This window comes from Oncorhynchus gorbuscha, unplaced genomic scaffold (genome assembly GCF_021184085.1).
Source record: "Oncorhynchus gorbuscha isolate QuinsamMale2020 ecotype Even-year unplaced genomic scaffold, OgorEven_v1.0 Un_scaffold_4708, whole genome shotgun sequence".
In the NCBI taxonomy this organism is placed as follows: domain Eukaryota; kingdom Metazoa; phylum Chordata; class Actinopteri; order Salmoniformes; family Salmonidae; genus Oncorhynchus; species Oncorhynchus gorbuscha.
In genome coordinates, this window is record NW_025748671.1 from 1 (window position 1) to 27,147 (window position 27,147).

The following is a 27,147-nucleotide window of genomic DNA, read 5'->3' on the forward strand; positions in this document are numbered from 1 at the left end:
CTGGGGAGCTGTACTGGGTGGTGACTGGGGAGCTGTACTGGGGACTGGGGAGCTGTACTGGGGTGGTGAGCTGTACTGGGGTGACTGGGGAGCTGTACTGGGGAGCTGTACTGGGGGCTGGTGGTGACTGCTGTACTGGGGAGCTGTACTGGGGAGCTGTACTGGGGAGCTGTACTGGGGAGCTGTACTGGGGAGCTGTACTGGGTGGTGACTGGAGTGGTGACTGGGGAGCTGTACTGGGTGGTGACTGGGGAGCTGTACTGGGTGGTGACTGGGGAGCTGTACTGGGGAGCTGTACTGGGTGGTGACTGGGGAGCTGTACTGGGGAGCTGTACTGGGTGGTGACTGGGGAGCTGTGGCTGGGGAGCTGTGGCTGGGGAGCTGTGGCTGGGGAGCTGTGGCTGGGGAGCTGTGGCTGGGGAGCTGTGGCTGGGGAGCTGTGGCTGGGGAGCTGTACTGGGGGTGGCTGGGGAGCAGTACTGGGTGGTGACTGGGGAGCTGTACTGGTGAGCTGTACTGGGTGGTGACTGGGGAGCTGTACTGGGTGGTGACTGGGGAGCTGTACTGGGGAGCTGTACTGGGTGGTGACTGGAGAGCTGTACTGGGGAGCTGTACTGGGTGGTGACTGGGGAGCTGTACTGGGGAGCTGTACTGGGTGGTGACTGGGGAGCTGTACTGGGGAGCTGTACTGGGTGGTGGTACTGGGGAGCTGTACTGGGGAGCTGTACTGGGGAGCTGTACTGGGGAGCTGTACTGGGGAGCTGTACTGGGGAGCTGTACTGGGTGGTGACTGGGGAGCTGTAGTGGGGAGCTGTAGTGGGGAGCTGTAGTGGGGAGCTGTGGCTGGGGAGCTGTAGTGGGGAGCTGTGGCTGGGGAGCTGTGGCTGGGGAGCTGTACTGGGGGTGGCTGGGGAGCTGTACTGGGGGTGGCTGGGGAGCTGTACTGGGGAGCTGTACTGGGGGTGGCTGGGGAGCTGTACTGGGGGTGGCTGGGGAGCTGTACTGGGGGTGGCTGGGGAGCTATACGGGGTGGTGACTGGGGAGCTGTACTGGGGTGGTGACTGGGGAGCTGTGCCGGGTGGTGACTGGGGAGCTGTGCCGGGTGGTGACTGGGGAGCTGTGCCGGGTGGTGACTGGGGAGCTGTGCCGGGTGGTGACTGGGGAGCTGCGCCGGGTGGTCACTGGGGAGCTGCGCCGGGTGGTGACTGGGGAGCTGCGCCGGGTGGTGACTGGGGAGCTGCGCCGGGTGGTGACTGGGGAGCTGCGCCGGGTGGTGACTGGGGAGATGCGCCGGGTGGTGACTGGGGAGATGCGCCGGGTGGTGACTGGGGAGATGCGCCGGGTGGTGGCTGGGGAGATGCGCCGGGTGGTGGCTGGGGAGATGCGCCGGGTGGTGGCTGGGGAGATGCGCCGGGTGGTGGCTGGGGAGATGCGCCGGGTGGTGGCTGGGGAGATGCGCCGGGTGGTGGCTGGGGAGCTGCGCCGGGTGGTGGCTGGGGAGCTGCGCCGGGTGGTGAATGGGGAGCTGCGCCGGGTGGTGGCTGGGGAGCTGCGCCGGGTGGTGAATGGGGAGCTGCGCCGGGTGGTGAATGGGGAGCTGCGCCGGGTGGTGAATGGGGAGCTGCGCCGGGTGGTGAATGGGGAGCTGTACTGGTGAGCTGTACTGGGTAGTGGCTGGGGAGCTGTACTGGGATCTGTGCTGGGTGGTGAATGGGGAGCTGTGCTGGGTGGTGACTGGGGATCTGTACTGGGTGGTGACTGGGGAGCTGTACTGGTGAGCTGTACTGGGTAGTGACTGGGGAGCTGTACTGGGGATCTGTACTGGTGAGCTGTACTGGGTGGTGACTGGGGAGCTGTACTGGTGAGCTGTACTGGGTGGTGACTGGGGATCTGTACCGGGTGGTGACTGGGGATCTGTACCGGGTGGTGACTGGGGATCTGTACCGGGTGGTGACTGGGGAGCTGTACCGGGTGGTGACTGGGGAGCTGTACCGGGTGGTGACTGGGGAGCTGTACCGGGTGGTGACTGGGGAGCTGTACCGGGTGGTGACTGGGGAGCTGTACCGGGTGGTGACTGGGGAGCTGTACCGGGTGGTGACCGGGGAGCTGTACCGGGTGGTGACCGGGGAGCTGTGCCGGGTGGTGACTGGGGATCTGTGCCGGGTGGTGAATGGGGAGCTGTGCCGGGTGGTGACTGGGGATCTGTACTGGGTGGTGACTGGGGAGCTGTACTGATGAGCTGTACTGGGTAGTGGCTGGGGAGCTGTACTGGGGATCTGTACTGGTGAGCTGTACTGGGTGGTGACTGGGGAGCTGTACTGGTGAGCTGTGCTGGGTGGTGACTGGGGATCTGTACTGGGTGGTGACTGGGGAGCTGTACTGGGGATCTGTACTGGTGAGCTGTACTGGGGATCTGTACTGGGGAGCTGTACTGGGGATCTGTACTGGGTGGTGACTGGGGAGCTGTACCGGGTGGTGACTGGGGAGCTGTACCGGGTGGTGACTGGGGAGCTGTACCGGGTGGTGACTGGGGAGCTGTACCGGGTGGTGACTGGGGAGCTGTACCGGGTGGTGACTGGGGAGCTGTACTGGGGATCTGTACTGGTGAGCTGTACTGGGGATCTGTACTGGGGAGCTGTACCGGGTGGTGACTGGGGAGCTGTACCGGGTGGTGACTGGGGAGCTGTACCGGGTGGTGACTGGGGAGCTGTACCGGGTGGTGACTGGGGAGCTGTACCGGGTGGTGACTGGGGAGCTGTACCGGTGGTGACTGGGGAGCTGTACCGGTGGTGACTGGGGAGCTGTACCGGTGGTGACTGGGGAGCTGTACCGGTGGTGACTGGGGAGCTGTACCGGGTGGTGACTGGGGAGCTGTACCGGTGGTGACTGGGGAGCTGTACCGGGTGGTGACTGGGGATCTGTACCGGGTGGTGACTGGGGATCTGTACCGGGTGGTGACTGGGGATCTGTACCGGGTGGTGACTGGGGATCTGTACCGGGTGGTGACTGGGGATCTGTACCGGGTGGCGACTGGGGATCTGTACCGGGTGGCGACTGGGGATCTGTACCGGGTGGCGACTGGGGATCTGTACCGGTGGCGACTGGGGATCTGTACCGGGTGGCGACTGGGGATCTGTACCGGGTGGCGACTGGGGATCTGTACCGGGTGGCGACTGGGGATCTGTACCGGGTGGCGACTGGGGATCTGTACCGGGTGGCGACTGGGGATCTGTACCGGGTGGCGACTGGGGATCTGTATAGGGTGGCGACTGGGGAGCTGTGCCGGGTGGCGACTGGGGAGCTGTGCCGGGTGGCGACTGGGGAGCTGTGCCGGGTGGTGACTGGGGAGCTGTGCCGGGTGGTGCCTGGGGAGCTGTGCCGGGTGGTGACTGGGGAGCTGTGCCGGGTGGTGACTGGGGAGCTGTGCCGGGTGGTGAATAGGGAGCTGTGCTGGGTGGTGACTGGGGAGCTGTACTGGGGATCTGTACTGGGTGGTGACTGGGGAGCTGTACTGGTGAGCTGTACGGGGTGGTGACTGGGGAGCTGTACTGGGTGGTGACTGGGGAGCTGTACTGGGTGGTGACTGGGGAGCTGGACTGGGTGGTGACTGGGGAGCTGGACTGGGTGGTGACTGGGGAGCTGGACTGGGGATCTGTGCTGGGTGGTGAATGGGGAGCTGTGCTGGGTGGTGACTGGGGATCTGTGCTGGGTGGTGACTGGGGAGCTGTACTGATGAGCTGTACTGGGTAGTGGCTGGGGAGCTGTACTGGGGAGCTGTACTGGTAAGCTGTACTGGGTGGTGACTGGGGAGCTGTACCGGGTGGTGACTGGGGAGCTGTACCGGGTGGTGACTGGGGAGCTGTACCGGGTGGTGACTGGGGAGCTGTACCGGGTGGTGCTGGGGAGCTGTACCGGGTGGTGACTGGGGAGCTGTGCCGGGTGGTGAATGGGGAGCTGTGCTGGGTGGTGACTGGGGATCTGTACTGGGTGGTGACTGGGGAGCTGTACTGATGAGCTGTACTGGGTAGTGGCTGGGGAGCTGTACTGGGGATCTGTACTGGTGAGCTGTACTGGGTGGTGACTGGGGAGCTGTACTGGTGAGCTGTGCTGGGTGGTGACTGGGGATCTGTACTGGGTGGTGACTGGGGAGCTGTACCGGGTGGTGACTGGGGAGCTGTACCGGGTGGTGACTGGGGAGCTGTACCGGGTGGTGACTGGGGAGCTGTGCCGGGTGGTGACCGGGGAGCTGTGCCGGGTGGTGCCTGGGGAGCTGTGCCGGGTGGTGACTGGGGAGCTGTGCCGGGTGGTGAATGGGGAGCTGTGCCGGGTGGTGAATAGGGAGCTGTGCCGGGTGGTGACTGGGGAGCTGTACTGGGGATCTGTACTGGGTGGTGACTGGGGAGCTGTACTGGTGAGCTGTACGGGGTGGTGACTGGGGAGCTGTACTGGTGAGCTGTACTGGGTGGTGACTGGGGAGCTGTACTGGGTGGTGACTGGGGAGCTGGACTGGGTGGTGACTGGGGAGCTGGACTGGGTGGTGACTGGGGAGCTGGACTGGGGATCTGTGCTGGGTGGTGAATGGGGAGCTGTGCTGGGTGGTGAATGGGGAGCTGTGCTGGGTGGTGACTGGGGATCTGTGCTGGGTGGTGACTGGGGAGCTGTACTGATGAGCTGTACTGGGGAGCTGTACTGGTAAGCTGTACTGGGTGGTGACTGGGGATCTGTATCGGGTGGCGACTGGGGAGCTGTGCCGGGTGGCGACTGGGGAGCTGTGCCGGGTGGCGACTGGGGAGCTGTGCCGGGTGGTGACTGGGGAGCTGTGCCGGGTGGTGCCTGGGGAGCTGTGCCGGGTGGTGACTGGGGAGCTGTGCCGGGTGGTGACTGGGGAGCTGTGCCGGGTGGTGAATAGGGAGCTGTGCTGGGTGGTGACTGGGGAGCTGTACTGGGGATCTGTACTGGGTGGTGACTGGGGAGCTGTACTGGTGAGCTGTACGGGGTGGTGACTGGGGAGCTGTACTGGGTGGTGACTGGGGAGCTGTACTGGGTGGTGACTGGGGAGCTGGACTGGGTGGTGACTGGGGAGCTGGACTGGGTGGTGACTGGGGAGCTGGACTGGGGATCTGTGCTGGGTGGTGACTGGGGAGCTGTGCTGGGTGGTGACTGGGGATCTGTGCTGGGTGGTGACTGGGGAGCTGTACTGATGAGCTGTACTGGGTAGTGGCTGGGGAGCTGTACTGGGGAGCTGTACTGGTAAGCTGTACTGGGTGGTGACTGGGGAGCTGTACCGGGTGGTGACTGGGGAGCTGTACCGGGTGGTGACTGGGGAGCTGTACCGGGTGGTGACTGGGGAGCTGTACCGGGTGGTGACTGGGGAGCTGTACCGGGTGGTGACTGGGGAGCTGTACCGGGTGGTGCTGGGGAGCTGTACCGGGTGGTGACTGGGGAGCTGTGCCGGGTGGTGAATGGGGAGCTGTGCTGGGTGGTGACTGGGGATCTGTACTGGGTGGTGACTGGGGAGCTGTACTGATGAGCTGTACTGGGTAGTGGCTGGGGAGCTGTACTGGGGATCTGTACTGGTGAGCTGTACTGGGTGGTGACTGGGGAGCTGTACTGGTGAGCTGTGCTGGGTGGTGACTGGGGATCTGTACTGGGTGGTGACTGGGGAGCTGTACTGGGGATCTGTACTGGGGAGCTGTACCGGGTGGTGACTGGGGAGCTGTACCGGGTGGTGACTGGGGAGCTGTGCCGGGTGGTGACCGGGGAGCTGTGCCGGGTGGTGACCGGGGAGCTGTGCCGGGTGGTGACTGGGGAGCTGTGCCGGGTGGTGAATGGGGAGCTGTGCCGGGTGGTGAATAGGGAGCTGTGCCGGGTGGTGACTGGGGAGCTGTACTGGGGATCTGTACTGGGTGGTGACTGGGGAGCTGTACTGGTGAGCTGTACTGGGTGGTGACTGGGGAGCTGTACTGGTGAGCTGTACTGGGTGGTGACTGGGGAGCTGTACTGGGTGGTGACTGGGGAGCTGGACTGGGTGGTGACTGGGGAGCTGGACTGGGTGGTGACTGGGGAGCTGGACTGGGGATCTGTGCTGGGTGGTGAATGGGGAGCTGTGCTGGGTGGTGAATGGGGAGCTGTGCTGGGTGGTGACTGGGGAGCTGCGCCGGGTGGCGACTGGGGAGCTGCGCCGGGTGGCGACTGGGGAGCTGCGCCGGGTGGCGACTGGGGAGCTGCGCCGGGTGGCGACTGGGGAGCTGCGCCGGGTGGCGACTGGGGAGCTGCGCCGGGTGGCGACTGGGGAGCTGCGCCGGGTGGCGACTGGGGAGCTGCGCCGGGTGGCGACTGGGGAGCTGCGCCGGGTGGCGACTGGGGAGCTGCGCCGGGTGGCGACTGGGGAGCTGCGCCGGGTGGCGACTGGGGAGCTGCGCCGGGTGGCGACTGGGGAGCTGTACTGGTCCCTCCCACCAACACACACTGTCCCCTCCCACCAACACACACTGTCCCCTCCCACCAACACACACTGTCCCCTCCCACCAACACACACTGTCCCCTCCCACCAACACACACTGTCCCCTCCCACCAACACACACTGTCCTCTCCCACCAACACACACTGTCCTCTCCCACCAACACTGTCCCCTCCACCAACACACACTGTCCCTCCCACCAACACACACTGTCCCCTCCCACCAACACACACTGTCCCCTCCCACCAACACACACTGTCCCCTCCCACCAACACACACTGACCCCTCCACCAACACACACTGACCCCTCCCACCAACACACACTGACCCTCCCACCAACACACACTGTCCCCTCACCAACACACACTGACCACACACTGTCCCACCAACACACACTGACCCCTCCCACCAACACACACTGACCCCTCCCACCAACACACACTGACCCCTCCCATCAACACACACTTATAATATCCAACACACCACTACACCCCCCCCCTCTCCCTCCTCACCTGTGTTAGAGCGCTGAATGAGTCCAGGCTTGCCCCCTTGGATGGGTCCAGGGGGGTTAAGGGCTACGGGAGTCGGGGCAGGGGTGGCTGTGCTGGCGGGGGCGCTGGCAGTCTGGGTGGGGGGCTCCTTGACCCCCTCCATGGCCATGAGGACAGAGGACAGCTCCTGGAGAGGCATGTTACCCAGCTCAGAGGAGAAGGGACTGGGAGGGTTCTCCAGACACATCAACCAGCTGGTGTTACCTGGACCGGAGAGAAGTCAATTACCCCCCTGGAGTCCACTGATGCCCCGGTGGGTCAATCTAAGTCACATCACAAAATCCCCATCAAAATCAGTCAGTTTAAGTGAAAATCGGTCTTATCACGTAAACGGGGTCCAAATAGCTAAATGATCCACAGTATGACATCATAAAACCATTCCATATGTCAGCTTAGCACCCCCCACCTCCAATGACTTAGACTGTTAGGAATGAACCAATTAACCATAGGGGTGTGTCACTTGAGTGGGTTGAGTCACTGATGTGATCTTCCTGTCTGGGTTGGCGCCCCCACCCTTGGGTTGTGCCGTGGCGGAGATCTTTGTGGGCTATACTCGGCCTTGTCTCAGGATGGAAAGTTGGTGGTTGAAGATATCCTTCTAGTGGTGTGGGGGCTGTGCTTTGGAAAAGTGGGTGGGGTTATATCCTTCCTGCTTACCCCTGTCAGGGGTTATCATTGGATGGGGCCACAATGTCTCCTGACCCCTCCTGTCTCAGCCTCCAGTATTTATGCAGCAGTAGTTTATGTGTTGGGGGGCTCGGGTCAGTCTGTTATATCTGGAGTACTTCTCCTGTCCAATCCGGTGTCCTGTGTGAATTTAATTTTCTTTCTCTCTCTCGGAGGACCTGAGCCCTAGGACTACCTGGCCTGACGACTCCTTGCTGTCCCCAGTCCACCTGGCCGTGCTGACCTTGCACCCTCGACAACCACTGTGATTACTATTATTCGACCATGCTGGTCATTTATGAACATTTGAACATCTTGGCCATGTTCTGTTATAATCTCCACCCGGCACAGCCAGAAAAGGACTGGCCACCCCTCAGAGCCTGGTTCCTCTCTAGGTTTCTTCCTCGGTTTTGGCCTTTCTAGGGTGTTTTTCCTAGCTACCGTGCTTCTACACCTGCATTGCTTGCTGTTTGGGGTTTTAGGCTGGGTTTCTGTACAGCACTTTGAGATATCAGCTGATGTACCAAGGGCTATATAAATACATTTGATGTGATTTGAATTAGTCAGGTCAGAGGAGGAAGAGAGAAAATAATCTGTATCTTCCGAAACAGATGAAGAGGAAGTTATTCAACAGGTGTGTGTGTGTGTGTGTGTGTGTGTGTGTGTGTGTGTGTGTGTGTGTGTGTGTGTGTGTGTGTGTGTGTGTGTGTGTGTGTGTGTGTGTGTGTGTGTGTGTGTGTACGTGTTTACCTGAGGGTCTGCGTATGAAGATCTCGGCCCATCCCTGGGTCAGAACGGGCAGGAACTCTGCCAGGCTGGGCTTGTCTTTGAGGGGGTCCTTAGGGGGGCACAGGGGAAGGAGAGGGGGCTCCAGGCCATCCAGACAGGGGCCGGAGGAGGAGGAGGGGGAGAGAGGGGACACCACACAGCTCTCCCCCTCAGAGGGTGAGACCAGGGGGCTGAGGCTCTGGGCTGGACCTGCACGGAGGGCATGGCCACCTGAGGGGGGGGCGGAGAGAAGGAGGAATTAGTGACATATCACCATCCCTACCTTACATGGAACGAAGGAGAGATAGAGACACCCCTTCAGATTAGTGGATTCAGCTATTTCAGCCACACCCGTTGCCCCAGAACATTATTCCTCACACAGCCATGCAATCTCCATAGACAAACATTGGCAGTAGAATGGCCTTACTGAAAAGCTTAGTGACTTACGTGGCACCATCATAGGATGCCACCTTTCCAACGAGTCAGTTCATCAAATTTCTGCCCTGTAGAGCTGCCCCGGTCAGCCGTAAGTGCGGTTATTGTGAAGTGAAAACGTCTAGGAGCAACAACGGCTCAGCGAAGTGGTAGGCCACACAAGCTTAAAGAACGGGACCGCCGAGTGCTGTCCTCAGATGCAACACTCATTTCTGAGTTCCAAACTGCCTCTGGAAGCAAACTCAGCACAAGCACTGTTCGTTGGGAGCTTCATGAAATGGTTTTCCATGGCCGAGCAGCCGCACACAAGTCTAAGATCACCATGCGCAATGCCAAGCGGCGGCTGGAGTGGTGTCCACCATTGGACTCTGGAGCAGTAGAAACACATTCTCTGGAGTGATGAATCACTTCGACGGACAAATCTGGGTTTGGTGGATGACAGGAAAACGCTACCTGCCCCAATGCATAGTGCCAACTGTAAAGTTTGGTGGAGGGGGCTGTTTTCTGGGACTGTTTTTCATGGTTCGGGCTAGGCCCCTTCGCTCCAGTGAAGGGAAATCTTTACAGTACAGCATACACTGACATTCTAGAGGATTCTGTGCTTCCAACATTGTGGTAATAGTTTGGGGAAGGCCCTTTCCTGTTTCAGCATGACAACGCCCCTGTGCACAAAGCGAGATCCATGCAGAAATGGTTTGACAAGGTTGGTGTGGAAGAACTTGACTGGCCTGCACAAAGCCCTGACCTCAACCCCATCAAACACCTTTAGGACGAATTGGAACACCAACTGCGAGCCAGGCCTAAATCTCATAACATCAGTGTCTGACCTCACTAATGCTCGAGGCTGAATGGAAGTAAGTCCCTGCAGCAATGTTCCAACATCTAGTGGAGAGCCTTCCCAGAAGAGTGGAGGCTGTTATAGCAGTAATGTTCCAACATCTAGTGGAAAGCCTTCCCAGAAGAGTGGAGGCTGTTATAGCAGTAATGTTCCAACATCTAGTGGAAAGCCTTCCCAGAAGAGTGGAGGCTGTTATAGCAGCAATGTTCCAACATCTAGTGGAAAGCCTTCCCAGAAGAGTGGAGGCTGTTATAGCAGTAATGTTCCAACATCTAGTGGAAAGCCTTCCCAGAAGAGTGGAGGCTGTTATAGCAGTAATGTTCCAACATCTAGTGGAAAGCCTTCCCAGAAGAGTGGAAGCTGTTATAGCAGTAATGTTCCAACATCTAGTGGAAAGCCTTCCCAGAAGAGTGGAGGCTGTTATAGCAGTAATGTTCCAACATCTAGTGGAAAGCCTTCCCAGAAGAGTGGAGGCTGTTATAGCAGTAATGTGCCCAACATCTAGTGGAAAGCCTTCCTAGAAGAGTGGAGGCTGTTAACTCAATATTAATGCCCAACATTTTGGAATGAGATGCCTTCCCAGATCATGTAGTGGAGAATAGATAGCTAGATAGAGCAATCCCCTTCCTACATCTAGTGGATCGCCTTCCCAGAAGACAGTAGAGAGGAGAAGGATAGAGAGTCAATATTAATCATCTTCCTACCTTGGAATGGATCGTACTCTGATGACAGTAGAGAGTATAGAATAGAGACAGAGAGAGAAAGGATAGAGAGAACATCCTCCTTCCTACCTTACATGGATCGTACTCTGATGACAGTAGAGAGAGAGAAGGATAGAGAGTGAGAGACAGAGAGAGAGAAGGATAGAGAGTGAGAGAGTTCCTCCTCTTCCTACCTTACATGGATCGTACTCTGATGACAGTAGAGAGAGAGAAGGATAGAGAGTGAGAGACAGAGAGAGTTCCTCATCTTCCTACCTGACATGGATCGTACTCTGATGACAGTAGAGAGAGAGAAGATAGGATAGAGACAGAGAGAGAAGGATAGAGAGTGAGAGAGTTCCTCCTCTTCCTACCTTACATGGATCGTATCTGATGACAGTAGAGAGAGAGAAGGATAGAGAGTGAGAGACAGAGAGAGAGAAGGATAGAGAGTGAGAGAGTTCCTCATCTTCCTACCTGACATGGATCGTACTCTGATGCGTGAGGCTCTGTTGAGCTGTTGACTGGACTGGGACTCCAGTTTGGCCGGAGCCTCTTTGGTCTGACGGGTGTGAAGGAAGGGGTCTGACCTACAGGGGGCAGGAGAGAGACCGGATATTACTGACAGTGTGTGTGTGTGTGTGTGTGTGTGTGTGTGTGTGTGTGTGTGTGTGGATCGTGTCTGTGTGTGTGGCTACCGTTGTGCTGTTGACTGGTGTGGGACCGTCCAGTGTGTGTGTGTGTGTTGGTCTGTGTGTGTGTGTGTGTGTGTGTTACGTGTGTGTGAAGTGTGTGTGTGACCGTGTGTGTGTGTGTGTTACCGTGTGTGTGTGTGTGTGTGGGTTACCGTGTGTGTGTGGGTTACCGTGTGTGTGTGTGTGTGTGGGTTACCGTGTGTGTGTGTGTGTGTGTGTGTGTGTGTGTGTGTGTGTGTGTGTGTGTGTGTGTGTGTGTGTTACCGTGTGTGTGTGTGTGTGTTACCGTGTGTGTGTGTGTGTGTTACCGTGTGTGTGTGTGTGTGTGTGTGTTACCGTGTGTGTGTGTGTGTGTGTGTGTGTGTGTGTTACCGTGTGTGTGTGTGTGTTACCGTGTGTGTGTGTGTGTGTGGGTGTGTGTGGGTTACCGTGTGTTACCGTGTGTGTGTGTGTGTGTTACCGTGTGTGTGTGTGTGTGTTACCGTGTGTGTGTGTGTGTGTTACCGTGTGTGTGTGTGTGTGTTACCGTGTGTGTGTGTGTGTGTGTGTGTGTGTTACCGTGTGTGTGTGTGTGTGTTACCGTGTGTGTGTGTGTGTGTGTGGGTTACCGTGTGTGTGTGTGTGTGTTACCGTGTGTGTGTGTGTGTGTGTTACCGTGTGTGTGTGTGTGTGTGTTACCGTGTGTGTGTGTGTGTGTGTGTGTGTGTGTGTGTGTGTTACCGTGTGTGTGTGTTACCGTGTGTGTGTGTGTGTGTGTGGGTTACCGTGTGTGTGTGTGTGTGTGTGTGTGTGTGTGTGTGTGTGTGTGTGTGTTACCGTGTGTGTGTTACCGTGTGTGTGTGTGTTACCGTGTGTGTGTTACCGTGTGTGTGTGTGTGTGTGTGTGTGTGTGTGTGTGTGTGTGTGTGTGTTACCGTGTGTGTGTGTGTGTGTGTGTGTACCGTGTGTGTGTGTGTGTGTGTGTGTGTGTGTGTGTTACCGTGTGTGTGTGTGTGTGTGGGTTATCGTGTGTGTGTGTGTGTGTGTGTGTGTGTGTGTGTGTGGGTTACCGTGTGTGTGTGTGTGTGTGTGTGGGTTACCGTGTGTGTGTGTGTGGGTTACCGTGTGTGTGTGTGTGGGTTACCGTGTGTGTGTGTGTGGGTGTGTGTGTGTGTGTGGTTACCTGGTCATCTCTCCCCCTCCTCCCAGCCTCTCAGCCATGTCCATTCCCAGTAGGGCCTGGCTCCTGACCCCACCACTGGTCGTTATGGTGATCAGCTTGTTACCCACCAGCCAGGTCATACTGCGACCCCCCGCAAGAAGGAACTCTGCTATAGGAGACCTGGCAAAGGTTAAGGGTCAGGGGTCAAGTCAAGGTCACTTCGTTCAGAGGGCTTATGGCAGTTGATAATCATAGAAGACCTCGTGTCCTTTCCCCCCGTTGTGATTGGGTGAATAATGAAGACTAGAGTGAAGACCCACGAGGTCACTAATAAAGGCAGAAAATATCCCGTGGTCAACCCCCCGTCCGTCCGTACCTCTTGGGCAGCGCTGAGAAGTTGGAGAAGACGTATCGAGCCATCATGTCCAGACAGGTCTCCGTTAACTCCAGGTGGACGGTCTTTAACCCATCGTCTGCCTGGCTCACAGTGTTCTCGTCAGAAGAACCCAGACTACATGTGGTGCTGGAGGTGTGCATCCTACAGCCAGGGGGTGCCAGAGAGGGTGTCAGATAAGGTTGACAGATAAGGGTGTCAGAGGGGGATAAGGGTGCCAGATAAGGGTGTCAGAGAGGGGTGTCAGAGAGGGTGCCAGATAAGGGTGTCAGAGTGGGGTGCCAGATAAGGGTGTCAGAGAGACACACACACCAGTGGAGGCTGCTGAGGGAAGGAAGGCTCATAATGACGGCTGGAACGGAGTGAATGGAATCAAAACACCTTCTAAATATAAATAACCTCTGATACCATTACAACAACTCCCTTCCAGACAATATTATGAGCCGTCCTCCCCTCAGCAGCCTCCACACACACACACACCCACACACACGGTAACCCACACACACACACCCACACACACGGTAACCCACACACACGGTAACCCACACACACGCAACCCACACGCACACGCACACACTGAGATACACACATCTGAGCATCAGTCCAACACAGACCTGTGATGGAACACACAAACACATGATGTCACATGGTGATAGTAATGGTAGTGTCTCTGGGGATGGATGAACCCAACTACTCACTGTCCTGCTGTCTGTGTGTCCTGACTATCTTTCTCTCAGGTGTACACCGCTGATGTACAAACACAGACGAGCCAATCTCTCTCTCCCACACACACAAACAAGCTGGGACTTGGTATAAGTAACTGTAGCGGCAGCCTGGGCGCTTGAAATGATCCGTCATCCATTCCCTCTGTGGATGTGAAGTGCTTACTGCTGACAGGGTGTCTCTTCTACAAAGGCCCGGGAACCACAGCTGGTGTCAGAGATAGAAGAAGACCAGGCACTTTTATGTTGAAGGAGAGAGAGAACACTAGAACAACACGCTGCTCAGAACTGAGGGCCCGGGGGAACTGATGTACCGTAATATCCAACCTGGTCTACATCTCCCTTCAGCATTCCTTCCTGGAGACCCCCCATCGCATCCCGGTAACCACGGTAACCACCACCAGGGGAAACAGAACACCTCTAACGGAACACTGTAGGACAAGTCATACCGGTCTTCAAGGGGAGTGACATCGCCACAGGGAACGGGTTTGACGTAGGAACCGAGAGTTCAGACAAACAACGTCCAAACTACAACAGGAAGTAGTTAGGAAGTAATCTTATGGAGTAAACAGATACTTTCAGCCTCCATGTCCACACGTCTACATGATATACTAGATATTGAGACTGTATGTGTTTTAAACTAATGTAGATCATTCAAACTGCCTGTCTGTCTGTCTTACTGTCTGCCTGTCTCCCTCCCTCCCTGTCGGTCTGTCTCCCTCCCTTCCTGTCTGTCTGTCTTCAAGCCCTGAGACACTGAGACAGTAGCATCCTTCCAGCCCTGAGACACACTGAGACAGTAGCATCCTTCCAGCCCTGAGACACACTGAGACAGTAGCATCCTTCCAGCCCTGAGACACACTGAGACAGTAGCATCCTTCAAGCCCTGAGACACTGAGACAGTAGCATCCTTCCAGCCCTGAGACACACTGAGACAGTAGCATCCTTCAAGCCCTGAGACACACTGAGACAGTAGCATCCTTCAAGCCCTGAGACACACTGAGACAGTAGCATCCTTCCAGCCCTGAGACACACTGAGACAGTAGCATCCTTCCAGCCCTGAGACACACTGAGACAGTAGCATCCTTCAAGCCCTGAGACCCTGAGACAGTAGCATCCTTCCAGCCCTGAGACACACTGAGACAGTAGCATCCTTCCAGCCCTGAGACACACTGAGACAGTAGCATCCTTCCAGCCCTGAGACACACTGAGACAGTAGCATCCTTCCAGCCCTGAGACACACTGAGACAGTAGCATCCTTCCAGCCCTGAGACACACTGAGACAGTAGCATCCTTCAAGCCCTGAGACACACTGAGACAGTAGCATCCTTCAAGCCCTGAGACACACTGAGACAGTAGCATCCTTCAAGCCCTGAGACAGAGCATCATCTCAAGCCCTGAGACACACTGAGACAGTAGCATCCTTCAAGCCCTGAGACACACTGAGACAGTAGCATCCTTCAAGACCCTGAGACACACTGAGACAGTAGCATCCTTCAAGCCCTGAGACACACTGAGACAGTAGCATCCTTCAAGCCCTGAGACACACTGAGACAGTAGCATCCTTCAAGCCCTGAGACACACTGAGACAGTAGCATCCTTCCAGCCCTGAGACACACTGAGACAGTAGCATCCTTCCAGCCCTGAGACACACTGAGACAGTAGCATCCTTCCAGCCCTGAGACACACTGAGACAGTAGCATCCTTCAAGCCCTGAGACACACTGAGACAGTAGCATCCTTCAAGCCCTGAGACACACTGAGACAGTAGCAGGGATACAAAGGGGGGATGATAGATTAATGGAGAGATGACATAACCTGAGCCCTTTAGAGGAAGGAACAAGTGTGAGACGAGAGAAGAGGAACATTCCCTCTTCTTCCTGTAGGTGGCTCGTGCCTCTAGGAGTTATTTTCCCTCTACCTACGTCAGTTCTGTCCGTCTTGTGTAACAGAATATAACAAACGTCTTGTCTGTGTGCCAAATGGCATCCTATTCCCTATATAGAGCACTACTTTAGACCAGGGTCCATAGGACACCTCTGAACAAAAGCATATAGACACTGCAGCTCGCTCTCCCAAGAGGTTATGGCTGATGCTATCGCTAACACAGCGGAGTCAATCACCACCTTCCGGAGACACCTGAAACCCCACCTCTTTAAGGAATACCTAGGATAGGATAAGTAATCCCTCTCACCCCCCTTAAGTTTTAGATGCACTATTGTTAAGTGACTGTCCCACTGGATGTCATAAGGTGAATGCACCAATTTGTAAGTCGCTCTGGATAAGAGCGTCTGCTAAATGACTTAAATGTAATGTAAATGTAACACCAATCGCTAACACCAATCGCTATGGCTAATGCTAATGGTATTGCTTTTGCTAATGCTAACTCAGACCAAGTCCCAGCTTGTGACCAGCACAACCCAGCAGCACAGTTTACACAGCAATCAGAGTGTTCAACCCTTAATTGACCCTTGACCCGGTGGCACTGACCCAGCTGCTCCGGTGGACACCGATTCAGACCGCCATGACCCCAAAATGACCAAAGAATATCTTTCCCTTACATCACCAGATCGGTACCGTCCTTAAGGTACTCGTTTGGGAGCACATCACGACGGAGCAATTCTCACCTTCACCTGGTCATATTGAACGGTTAAGAACATGGTTTAGTGTTCAGATCAAGTCTGGAGACCTAGTCCCTAAATAGGCCTCCACTTTCGACCAGGGATGAGAAGTGGGGTTCCACCTGGGACGGTGACCGTGGTGATTTCCAGGACCCTAAAACCCTTGAGGCACAACGACATACAGTCTGAGGGGAAGGGTTCTGTGTCAGTCTCCTATCTGTTACTACTGGGCTGTGCCTCAATCCATAAGGACGCTGCCTCTTGAGGCAGGGAGAGGGTTCTGGCAGTCTCCTATCTGAGCCATTCGCCTCTTGAATGAGACAGGGACCGTAGTGTTATTCCATCATCAGTTTATCCAGCCAGCCATCACAACGACAGCTCTTTCTCAACATAGTTCTGCATTGCAGCAGTGGCTGTGTCCGATAGTGTTTCTCTTTCTCTCTCTGTGTTCAAACAAATAAAGGACAAAAGTTGTGTTGTATTGAAGTTCAACTAAACAGGTGTTCCATTGAAGGACAGACAACCTGATGATACCTGGAGACAAAGGCCTTTATGAGCTCATAGAACTAATAGAGGTACGGACTGAAGGACAGACAACCTGATGATACCTGGAGACAAAGGCCTTTATGAGCTCATAGAACTAATAGAGGTACGGACTGAAGGACAGACAACCTGATGATACCTGGAGACAAAGGCCTTTATGAGCTCATAGAACTAATAGAGACAAAGGCCTTTACGGACTGAAGGACAGACAACCTGATGATACCTGGAGACAAAGGCCTTTATGAGCTCATAGAACTAATAGAGGTACGGACTGAAGGACAGACAACCTGATGATACCTGGAGACAAAGGCCTTTATGAGCTCATAGAACTAATAGAGGCTCTGAAGGACAGACAACCTGATGATACCTGGAGACAAAGGCCTTTAAGCTCATAGAACTAGCTGAAGGACAGACTGTTGGAGACAAAGGCCTTTATGAGCTTAGAACTAATAGAGGTACAGACTGAAGGACAGACAACCTGATGATACCTGGAGACAAAGGCCTTTATTCAAAACTAAATTAAACAGACAACCTGATGATACCTGAGACAAAGGCCTTTATGAGCTCATAGAACTAATAGAGTTGAAGGACAGACAACCTGATGATACCTGGAGACAAAGGCCTTTATGAGCTCATGAAGGACAGACAACCTGATGATACCTGTGAGCTGAACGCTGCTCTGAATGTTCTCAACAACAACAGCTGCCTGTTGCTTTGGAGTTAAGAGGTACAGACTGAAGGACATGGAGAAGGGGACTCTTCAAATTAAATTAAAGATTACCTGAATGGTAGTTAAAAGAGTTGACTCCCTGTTGCTAGCAGGTGTGTGTGTGTGTGTGTGTGTGTGTGTGTGTGTGTGTGTGTGTGTGTGTGTGTGTGTGTGTGTGTGTGTGTGTGTAAAAAAGCAGACCACCAGTGGTAGGTAGGCAGAACAGCTGTAGCCAGTAGGTGTCGGCTGAGGCACCAAGTCAGTTGTCGCGTTCCAAATGGCACCCTAATCCCTATGGTAGTGCACTACTTTAGACCAGGGCCCTATTCCCTATGCAGTGCACTACTTTAGACCAGGGCCCATAGGCAACCCCATAGGGCTCTGGTCAAAGGTGGTGCACTATGAAGGGAACAGCGTGCAGTGTGAGGCGTTGCCATAGTCACACACTGAGGCGTGTCACACACTGTGTGTCACACACTGAGGCGTTGCCATAGTCACACACTGAGGCGTTGCCATAGAGGCGTCACACACACTGAGGCGTTGCCATAGTCACACACTGAGGCGTCACACACACTGAGGCGAGTCTGTTAGACCTTCTGTTCGAGGAATCCCAAATACTGTACTTTCTTATAGGCACAGATCTAGGATCAGCTCAACTGGCCCCAATCCTATCCCTAACCATTAGAGTGGAAACACAAAACTGGTCTTGGATCAGTGTGTAAAGGGAAGCTCCTCAGGCTGTCTAGTGATCGTCTCCTGCACCCTGCTGGTCAGGAGGGGGACTGACAGTTATACAGATTGTAACAGGGCCTGGTAAACTACACACTTCTTCCTCCGATCCTGGTACTTTTATAGCCTGGTCCCAGATCAGTTCTTCCCTCTCCTTGGGACAATTTGGATTAGAACTAGTACTTCAGTAGCCTGGTCCCAGATCAGTTTGTGCTCTTGCCAATTCCATAGGAGATCATTGTCAAGACAAATTGTTTGGCATGATGACGAGTCACCATGATAACAAACAGACTGGCTAGTATTTGAGAGCTGACTAGTTGAGTGTCAGCTGAACTAATTCCCCATCTGACAGACTGCTCAATAACAACCTATGGACTCCTATGGGTTGGAGATACACAGATGGAGAGAGAAATTATGAAACATTATCTAACCACCACCAACTGCAATGTCTGATTCACTTTTCACTCAGCCCCTCTCACAGTCAGCCCCTCTCACAGTCAGCCCCTCTCACAGTCAGCCCCTCTCACAGTCAGCCCCTCTCACAGGTAGCCACAGGTAGCCACTCACAGGTAGCCACCTCACAGGTAGCCACAGGTAGCCACTCTCACAGGTAGCCACTCTCACAGGTAGCCACTCTCACAGGTAGCCACTCTCACAGGTAGCCACTCTCACAGGTAGCCACTCTCACAGGTAGCCACTCTCACAGGTAGCCACTCTCACAGGTAGCCACTCTCACAGGTAAGTATGTGTAGTGATTGGTGCATGGCAGGAGTCATTGAGTCAGTTGGAGACACCACAAAACCCCCAACTCAGTCAGTCACTCTGTCATAGATAAGGGGTAGCATAATTCTGGTAACTTTCCCCAAAATTCCCAGACATCCCAATTGGAATATTCCTCGAATCTGGAAGGAATGATCGGGAAATCCAGGAATTTTCCAACCGGGATTTCTTGAAAACCTGGGAATTGTGGGAAAGTTCCCGTAATTTTGTAAGTCAGATAATCAACGAATCCCAACATCCCACAAACAGACAGATGGTTGTAAATCAGCGGAGGAAGCTGAACACGGAGCATCTGTGGGTCAAACAAACACAATGCAACAGAAAACTACACAGGCAGCATGCAAAGCATGTGTGTAAGACTGGCTTCTCATTGGCCCAGAACGCAATAGTCCCTTCCCACAGGGAAGAGGAAAAGCCAATCATTGGTAGCAGTGGCTGTCAGTCTTGTCGTCTCAGTACACTGCTGGGAGTAGGGCCATGTTTTTCTCCAGCCATTCAGTCAGTCGGGGTAAATTAAATCCAGTCAGCACAGCAAAACCCAGCAAACACCACAACCGAAAACAAACAAAAATAACTATTCATAACAAACCAAAGCATCAGAGAAGTTAAAGAAGCCAACACGGGGTTACCAGGAAAACATTGACAGAAATCTAGATGTTTTCCAAAGCACAAACCGCATGCAACAAAATCACTCAAATGTTTAAAAAAAAAGAAGAAAAAGATGACGATTGCAGCCCAGAACCACTCAACACATCCTCCTCCAGCATGCCACCGCCACCCAACCCAGGTTTCCCTGGCAACCGCCCACCGGTCCTTATGACGACGGCTCCCCCCAACGGAAGCAAGAAAAGTTATTTTCTGGGTTTTATTTCCTGGTTACCCAGAGTGCTCTCTACCTGCGCACCGCGTGCTCGGAGACGCTGATGCTTCGGGAGCGGAATGCGTCCATGGCCGACAGATCTCTCAGCTCTTTAACGGGAGAGCCGGTACTCGCCGCGACGCCCGCTGCCATTGACGCCTGCTGCTGCTGGTGGTGGGCCTTCGCCATTTTGGCTGCCCGTAGGCTGGGACCATGGCAACGTGGCAGGAGTGGAGGGTGGAAGGTGTGGGGGGTAGGGGACAGGTTGGTGGGGGTAGAGGGCAGGTTGGTGTGTGTGGGAAAGGGGGTGTGTGGGATTGTGTGTTGGAAAGAGGGACAGAGTAGGAGTGGGCGAGGGAGGTGAGGGCGGGGGGAGGGAGGTAACGGCCAACAGGAAACAGAAATCAGGATATGTCGCCAGTCACGTCAGAAACGGCCCCGAACGACCACCAGGTGACCAACGGAGACACGGGCAAGGGGGTGGGGCACGAAGGTCAAAGGGTCAGAGGGCGAAGGTCAGGGGGATGAGCAAAAGAGAGTGTGCCAATAGCAATGGAGGGATCCAGGGTGTCACCGACCCCACCAACAACGCAGCACCCAGTCAGAGGAGGGGATGGGGGGGGGGTCAAATCAACCGAAGAGTAAACAAAAACAAACAAACAAAAACAAGTTGAGAAAATGAACAGCAGTAAAACACTATGAACAAATAGGAACAGAACTATCAGAAAGGAAGGAACAACTACAGAGCAGCAGGGAGAAAAAACAGCATCAGCTTTTCCACAACAAACACAAACGCCTCCTGAAAGAAAACGAGACGTCATCACATTGAGCAGCAAGAGGAGAAGCCGACGTTGCCATGACTCAGGATGCATCCCAAAACGGCAACCTATTCCCTCTACGGTGCACCACCCTATGGGTCAAAAGTAGTGCACTGTGAAGGGAATAGGCTGCCACTTGGGACACAGAGATCTGTTATAGGAGGATGGACTCCGAGCAGGAGGGGTTCAAATCAACACAACTGAAACAACCAACTGAAGAGATCGGCGCGGCCTGAGGAGGGTTAATATAAACCAATGAACACAACAAGGGGGAAGGAAGAGGTTAAAGGTTAAAAACAAAAATCAACAACAAATGACAGAACCAACTGAGAGGAATGTGTTGGATGAAGCAGGTGTCGGAGGAGGAGAGCACGGCTGATCTAAAAACACAAGAACCAATAAATCACCAACACGTGATCTACTGTCTAACGACACACAGAGGTCTCATATACTACGACACACTGTCCATCTAAGTCGAAGACATAGTTGGATTCTGTAACCACCAGAGAGGACAAGTTACAGGAGAAACCACGTTTAATGTGAGAATAGTCTAATGATGCCCTCACTGCTTTGCTTTATTTCAAACCTTCATTACTATAGAAACGTAGCTACAAGCTGAAAAGAGCCCCTGGTACAACGATCAGGTTAATATTATACAGCTGTCTGAGATGTGTTTTTACACCTGACATGCATCTCTCCAACTCCCACAGAGGTACAGTAGATAGAGTAAGTATACATAGGAGGTCAGGGGGTCTGGGACGGTGGGGGAGGGTCAGGGCAGGGGGGTTAGGGTTAGGGGGTCAGGATAGGGTTAGGAGGGGGTCAGGACAGGGTTAGGGGGTCTGGGATGGTGGGAGGGGGTCTGGGACGGTGGGAGGGGGTCAGGGCATCTGGGAAGGTGGGGGAGGGTCAGGACAGGGTTAGGGGGTCTGGGACGGTGGGAGGGGGTCAGTAAAGGGTTAGGGAGTCTGGGGCAGAGGGAGGGGGTCAGTACAGGGTTAGGGGGTCTGGGACGGAGGGAGGGGGTCAGTACAGGGTTAGGGGGTCTGGGACGGAGGGAGGGGGTCAGTACAGGGTTAGGGGTCTGGGACGGAGGGAGAGGGTCAGTACAGGGTTAGGGGGTCTGGCAGGGTTAGGGGGTCTGGCAGGATTAGGGGTGTGGCAGGGTTAGGGGGTGTGGGACGGAGGGAGGGGGTCAGTACAGGGTTAGGGGTCTGGCAGGGTTAGGCGGTCTGGGGCGGAGGGAGGGGGTCAGTACAGGGTTAGGGGGTCTGGCAGGGTTAGGGGGTCTGGGGCGGAGGGTCAGGACCGGGTTAGGGCGTCTGGGACGGAGGGAGGGGGTCCGTACAGGGTTAGGGGGTCTGGGACGGAGGGAGGGGTCAGTACAGGGTTAGTGGGTCTGGCAGGGTTAGGGGGTCTGGGACGGAGGGAGGGGGTCAGCACAGGCTATTAATAGAATGTTGTTATTATGTGTTACTATTGAGAGTTAACATGGGAGTGTGCTTGTTACTATGGTGCGTTACTATGGGAGCATGGGCGTTGCCATGGAGGGCACAAAGAAATCAGGAAGTGACATTTTGAGCGCCAACAGAAGAGAGGGAAATCAGGAGGAGAAAGAAGGAGAGAGAATCTACTCTTCTCCCCAAAGTCACCACAGAAAAAGCAAGGGAAGCGATTGGGAGTGGAGGGGGTGGGCCCCAAGTCCATGGTCAACATTGATGGATAAGTCAACTTGCTCACAGAATTTTAAAAAAGAGCGATTCTAGACGATGTCAGTCAGGTCAGGACTTGATTATGACGGAATTCCAAGCTGGGTAGCTAGGGATTTTGATTGACACTCCAAAGGAACCATTAGGGTGGCCTGGTTATGGGTAGAGGGTAGGATTTAGGTGGGACAGGGTTCAGGAAGTCACTTGTGTCTGATTTAATTATTAGCTTTTATTATAAGATTTTATAAATGTGATTTTATTTGGAGATTATTTCTCTGAGCATCTCTTTAATAGATTGCAGTCAAACAGCTACCCTGATGAGAAAAAGCCTTTGATCTCAAGAGAGAGCGAGTGAGAGAGAGCGAGAGAGAGAGCGAGAGAGAGAGCGAGAGAGCGCGAGAGAGCGAGAGAGCGAGAGAGAGCGAGAGAGAGCGAGAGAGAGCGAGAGAGAGCGAGAGAGAGCGAGAGAGAGCGAGAGAGAGCGAGAGAGAGAGAGCGAGAGAGAGCGAGTGAAGAGAGAGAGCGAGAGAGAGCGAGAGCGAGAGAGAGCGAGAGAGAGCGAGAGAGAGCGAGCGAGAGAGCGAGGAGTACAGTGACACGACAGAGAGACAGAGTGAGAAAGAGAAAAGACCCATCTCCTCTCTCTCCACCTCTTTGTGTATCTTGTGGTAATAATGTGCGTGAGTTGACAACAACAACCAACAGAAAATATTTACCAACAAAAACAAACCACCAAAACAGAAATGATCACCATAGCAACCTGTGGGAAACCAAAACAACCATCACACCACAACGACAGTCATGCTGAGTCCTGTGTTAGCTTGACAACACCAACCTCCTGCGGCCATGCGGTCACAAGATCTTCAATGAGCAGTCATGTGACCCGGCCGTGTGTGTGTGAGTGTGTGTGTACCTCTTGGGCCTCTCATTGAGGCTGGTGCTGCGAGCACGGAAGCTGCTCTGAGTGTCCTGGGTGTCATCGAACGGCATCAGAGCATTAGAGCGCAGACCCTGGAGAGAGAGAGAGGGGAGAGGGAGGAGAGGGGGGAGGGAGGAGAGGAGGAGAGAGAGAGAGGGAGAGGGAGGAGAGAGGAGAGGAGAGGGGAGAGGGGAGAGGGAGGGAGAGGAGAGGGGAGAGGGAGAGGGGAGAGGGAGAGGGAGAGAGGAGAGGGGAGGGGAGGAGGGAGAGGGAGAGGAGGAGGAGGGGAGAGGGAGAGAGGAGGGAGGAGAGGGGAGGGAGGAGGGGGGAGAGGGAGGGAGAGGGAGAGGAGGGAGAGAGGAGAGGAGAGAGGGAGGGAGGAGAGAGGGGGAGGGAGGAGAGGAGAGGGGAGGGAGAGAGAGAGAGGGGAGGGGGAGAGAGGAGAGGAGAGGGAGAGAGGAGAGGGGAGGGAGGAGAGGAGAGAGGAGAGAAGGAGAGGGGAGGGGAGAGAGGAGAGGGAGAGGAGAGAGAGGGGGAGGAGAGAGGGAGAGAGAGGAGAGAGAGGGGAGAGAGAGAGAGGCAGGAGAGGAGAGGAGAGAGAGGGAGGGAGGAGAGGGGAGAGGGAGGAGAGAGGAGGGGGAGAGGGAGAGAGAGAGAGGGGAGAGGGAGAGGAGAGGAGAGGGGAGAGAGAGGGGAGAGAGAGGGGAGAGAGAGGGGAGAGAGAGGGAGAGAGAGGGGAGAGGGAGGAGGGGAGAGGAGAGGAGAGGAGAGAGAGAGGGAGGGAGGAGAGGAGGAGAGGGAGAGGAGGGGAGAGGGAGAGAGGAGAGAGAGAGGGGAGAGAGAGAGGGAGGAGAGGAGAGAGGGAGAGGAGAGAGAGGAGAGGGAGAGGAGAGAGAGGAGAGGGGAGAGGGGAGGAGAGAGAGGGAGAGAACAGAGGGAGAGGAGAGAGAGGAGAGGGAGAGGGAGGAGAGAGAGGGAGAGAACAGAGGGAGAGGAGAGAGAGAGAGAGGGGAGGGAGGAGAGAGGAGAGAGGAGAGAGAGGAGGGAGGAGAGAGAGGGGGGAGGGAGGAGAGGGGAGAGAGAGAGAGGGAGAGAGAGAGGGGAGAGAGGGGAGAGAGAGGGAAGAGAGAGGGGAGAGAGAGGGAGAGAGAGGGGAGAGAGAGAGGGAGAGAGGAGAGGGGAGAGGGAGAGAGGAGGGGAGGAGAGGGAGGGAGGAGAGAGAGAGGAGAGAGAGAGGGAGAGGAGGGAGGAGAGGAGAGGGAGGAGGGAGGAGAGAGAGAGAGGAGGGAGAGAGAGAGAGAGGAGAGAGAGGGGAGAGGAGAGAGAGAGAGAGGAGAGAGAGAGAGGGAGGGAGAGGGAGAGAGAGAGAGAGAGAGAGAGGGGAGAGAGAGAGAGAGAGAGAGAGAGAGAGAGAGAGAGAGAGAGAGAGAGGAGAGAGAGAGGAGAGAGAGAGAGAGAGAGAGAGAGAGAGAGAGAGAGAGAGAGAGGGGGAGGAGAGAGAGAGAGAGAGGGGAGGGGGAGGAGAGAGAGAGAGGGGAGGGGGAGGGAGAGAGAGAGAGAGAGAGAGAGAGAGAGAGAGGGGAGGGAGGAGAGAGAGGGAGGGAGGAGAGAGAGAGAGAGGGGAGGGAGGAGAGAGAGAGAGAGGGGAGGGAGGAGGGAGGAGAGGGGAGAGGGAGGAGGGAGGAGAGGGGAGGGAGGAGGAGGAGAGGAGAGGAGAGGGAGGAGAGGGGAGGAGGGAGGAGAGGAGAGAGGGAGGAGGGAGGAGAGGAGAGAGGGAGAGAACAGAGGGAGAGGAGAGAGAGGGGAGAGGGGAGAGGGAGGACAGGAGAGAGAGGAGAGGGAGGACAGGAGAGAGAGGAGAGGGAGGACAGGAGAGAGAGGGAGAGGGAGGACAGGAGAGAGAGAGGGAGGGGAGGACAGGAGAGAGAGGGAGAGGGAGGAGAGGAGGCGAGGAGAGAGAGGAGAGGAGAGAGGGGAGAAAGAGAGAGAGGAGAGAGAGGGGGAGGGGAGAGAGAGGGGGAGAGAGGGAGAGAGAGAAAGGGAGAGAGAGGAGAGAATAGAGAGAGCAGAGACCCGAGAGCAGAGAGCAGAGAGAGAGAGCAGAGAGAGAGAGAGAGAGAGAGAGAGGAGGGAGAGAGAGTTACAAGGAAAATGTCTCAGGAAACAGGTAGATTATGACACGTGTAAACAGAGACCACCTACCTTGGTGATGTACTGCACAAAGTCCTTTCTGAAGGTGAGTCGGCAGCGGATAAACCACATGGAGATGACATGGTGAGCCAACGACACAATGTACTGGTTAAACCTGGAGAGACACAATGTACTGGTTAAACCTGGAGAGACACAAACCTGGAGAGACAATACTGGTTAAACCTGGAGAGACACAATGTACTGGTTAAACCTGGAGAGACACAATGTACTGGTTAAACCTGGAGAGACACAATGTACTGGTTAAACCTGGAGAGACACAATGTACTGGTTAAACCTGGAGAGACACAATGTACTGGTTAAACCTGGAGAGAGAGACACAATGTACTGGTTAAACCTGGAGAGAGAGACACAATGTACTGGTTAAACCTGGAGAGAGAGACACAATGTACTGGTTAAACCTGGAGAGGCACAATGTACTGGTTAAACCTGGAGAGGCACAATGTACTGGTTAAACCTGGAGAGGCACAATGTACTGGTTAAACCTGGAGAGACACAATGTACTGGTTAAACCTGGAGAGAGAGACACAATGTACTGGTTAAACCTGGAGAGACACAATGTACTGGTTAAACCTGGAGAGGCACAATGTACTGGTTAAACCTGGAGAGGCACAATGTACTGGTTAAACCTGGAGAGAGGGGGGGGATGGAGAGAGAGGAGGGAGAGAGAAACAGAGAGGAGTTAGAAAAGGATAGAGGTAGAGAGAGAGAGAGAAACAGAGTGAGAGAGCGTGTGTGTGAGCGTGTGTATCCGGTACTCACTTGGAGGGGTTGGTGTAGGGCAGGAGATGGCGAACACACTGACGTACTGCTCTGCTACAAAGTAAGCATAGAGATGTGGCAGCCGCACCAGAGCTACACCACACACACACACACACACACACACACACACACACACACAGTTAGCATGACAATAATCTAACCTTGCCATGTGGCACCATCATCAACAGGTAAGGATGTAATGGGGTCACTAAACTCTACAACTGAACAATCTTCCTGTAAAGACACTAAAGTATATAACATGACTGTGTGAGGTATATTAGGTGTGTTTCCCCATATGTAAACATCATCTAACATGAACTAGGAAGTGAAATACAAAGAATCCTTCACACATTCATTGGCTGATCTAGCTTCCTGTATAAACAGATCCTGTTCTCTGATTGGCTTCCATCTATCAGGCGTGTAAACTAAGGTGTGTTCTCACTGGACAGGAATTCCAGCATGGGCGACGCCATGGCGACGGTTGCCGAGATGTGAGTCAGCTTGACGATGAGGGCGGGGAGGAGTTTAATCATGATGTCAGGCATCTCCACGGTGCACATTGTCAGGGCAACCACACACTGCTTGGCACAGCGGTATATCAGCCCTGCTTCCAGACACTGAACCAACTCCCTCTGAGAGATGAAGATGGAAAGACAGAAGAGAACAACGATGATGTTATTTACGATCAGATATTGAGATGAAACTCTCAAAAAGGCACAAGCTGTTTTTACCCGAGGATTATGGTCACTTGCCCAAATGTTTTATTTTCTACTTAGGCCTACAGTCGCAGATACCATTAATGGAATTGTCTTTCACTCAAACATGGGGTCACTTTTTACCAGCCATGGTGATTTAAAACATTTTTACCAGCCATAGTATCAAACATGGGGTTTACTTTTTACCAGCCATAGTATCTAGTGATTTAAAACATTTTTACCAGCCATAGTATCTAGTGATTTAAAACATTTTTACCCGCCATAGTATCTAGTGATTTAAAACATTTTTACCCGCCATAGTATCTAGTGATTTAAAACATTTTTTACCCGCCATTTAAAAACATTTTTACCAGCCATAGTATCTAGTGATTTAAAACATTTTTACCCGCCATAGTATCTAGTGA

At 54.5% G+C, this 27,147-nt stretch overlaps 1 pseudogene; it reads right to left on the minus strand.

Moving 5' to 3' along the window:
• Window positions 1–1,326: 1,326 nt before the first annotated feature.
• LOC124028718 lies at window positions 1,327–26,824 on the minus strand (annotated as a pseudogene).
• Between the last annotated feature and the right edge of the window lie 323 nt (window positions 26,825–27,147).